Source organism: Nomia melanderi, chromosome 9, assembly GCF_051020985.1.
Source record: "Nomia melanderi isolate GNS246 chromosome 9, iyNomMela1, whole genome shotgun sequence".
Taxonomy (NCBI): Eukaryota; Metazoa; Arthropoda; class Insecta; order Hymenoptera; family Halictidae; genus Nomia; species Nomia melanderi.
In genome coordinates, this window is record NC_135007.1 from 4583390 (window position 1) to 4586146 (window position 2757).

Below are 2757 nucleotides of genomic sequence, written 5' to 3' on the forward strand. Positions count from 1 at the left end.
AGAATTTTAGTGACATGATTATTAGTGAAAAAATTAAAGCATGATAAACAACTAACAAAATAAGCTACAATCACAGTTATTTTTCATATTTATGTTAGTCTATTATAACTTTCATCTTTTGTAAAATATGCAATTATTAGCTTCTAATTTTCTAGAATATGAATTTTATCTTACAAATATTTACTCCATGAATTCCATTTACTGATGTCATCTTTTTTCATTTATTGTACTATCTAATATGAATTTTGGTATGCAATACCAAACTAGGTTTACCTCGTAGATATTCCTGTAAAAAATTTAATTTTGGAAAAGAAATTTTAATTTAAATAATCATTTTTATATTAATTATGAACACTATAAATAAACTGTTTGTAAGGAATGATTCTTCTAACTAATGTAATATATATTTTTATACCATTATAAACATTTAAACACGTTTCTTTGAGATTTTGACACGATTTCTATCAAATTAATAAGCATAACAAAGAAACGAACTAATATGATTACATATATGAAACAGCTGTGTAGCACTGAATGGAACGTAAGTACAATGTTCATTGGTGTTGAGAATCACTAGCGGAATCTGGTGTTTCACAGCACGATTATTTTATTTTCTCGCACGAAAACAGAAAGAAGCAAAACTTTCTTTAATGGTCCTTGTACTAACAATAAGAATATAGATACTTTACCGTATGGTATCTATACTAGGATTTTATTTCAGGTCTTTAGTTTCCAAAATAAACTGAAAAATACTCAAAAAAATTGGTGCATTGCGGATGTCTCGCATAACTTTGAAGTTTGTTTAAACATGTTTAAATACTGATAAGGCTATAGAATAAAAATATACGTATTAATATATTTGACAAAGCCTCCAGAATCATTTTTTACAAATATACGTTTTGTCCTTAACGATCAAACAATTTTTAAAATTGCAAAATTCCATTTTTTATTCAAAAAATTAAATTTTTTTAAAATTACAAATGATAAATAATAGACTAATTTCCAGATTCACATAAAAACAATTTGTTATAACTTTTGCAAATACTTTTTTACTTGGTTCTTTTATTAATATTATTTCGCAAATAAATAATTATTTATTTTTATTTTTTAAAATAACTGAGCTCGTACTACGAAATAATTTTGGTACCTGGCTAAAATTCGTCTACTTTTAGTAATATGCTTATGCTATTGCTGGTTTATATACAGTTTATGTATTAAAAGCATATTATACTAATTATGCAAATATTATTTTTATATTTATCTGGAGATAAATCATTTTTCTCAATTTGTTAGATTTGTTATTTCCAGCCCATAAAATAGACACTAAATATTGCAGAATAATGATAAATATTATTCAAACATCATGCGTTCTTGTTTGCCATAAAACAAATGGAAAATTTAATAAAAAATAATGGGCTATTCATTAATACGCATACAAAGTATGACAACTCTTAAATTAACTATCTTTCCGCCATTAATATAAATGTTATGTCCATTTTTATTTAGAAATTCACATGAACATCGCTCCAAACTCTTTATTTAATTTAAAATCGGTAATGTCACCGTCGAAACATTTTTATCCACCATGTAGTTTAGCAAAGAAGTCCACTCAAACATTTCCCAATATGTCACTGGCCCCTGAAATATCGATTAATCATTATCCGATAGCGAGAGAACGGGTGCACAGATAAACCATTGATACCTGTCGATTGAACCTGACGACGAAGGATCAAAAATTTGTTTTCAGTTATTATGGAAATGTATCTGTATCCTGTCTTTGATTGTATATCTTTCCAGTAAAAATATTACTGCTATAGATAATTTCCTGTTGAACTTTCATCCTTTGATTTAACAGTCGAAAAAGTTATGTCTCGTTAAATACTGTTTTTCTATTAAAGATTATGATCCAATTAATATTGAATTAACAGTATGTTTGTAATATAAGTAACATACATTTTCGAGGAATAAAGTAGAATTTTAAAGAACCATATAGAGCACATTACAACTAATAAATCTTTTCAATCAATTATATACTCATTATCCCTGAAAGACTACTAAAAAATATCAAATAGCTCAGTATTTTAAATATACAAAATTATTTCGTCGTAATAAGCATCCTTGTTTAACTCGTTAATCCAATTAACACTCATTAACCCTCCGACGGCCACACATCAGGCAACTACATCGGAATCATTTTTGACTCACACTTCGCTCGAGAGAGACCCCCCCCCCCCCTCGCCACCACCACTCAATAACGCAAGTCACAAATGACACTAGCACAGTCGTTGGAAGGTTGAATTACTCATTTAATCCTTAACCGGATTTCCCAATTTACTTTAATACATGGATTCCAGGGTCGCTGCAGCCGTGCTTTGGGATAATCTGATATTTTGGATATTATGCAGCTTCTTTTGTTATCGATAATTTTTCTATGAAATAATCAACATAAACATATTAAGTAATATTAAAAATTGTTCTTAGCAAATGTACACTGTCGATCAAAAGTTTGGGAGCAATACATCGGTTAAAAGAAAAACTTCCATTTTTTGTAAACAACTTTTATTGAGAAATTTTTATGTATGATAAAAGAGCATGGACATATGTATATCAGTTAAATATAAAGATATATAATTTTTGTTATTTTATTTTATGTATTTATAAGATATATAATTTCTAATTTATGACGTTACAAATCAAGTGTGAGTGTTAAGTTATGTGTATTTGCAAATAATCTCAAGTCTTGTAGTAATTAGACAA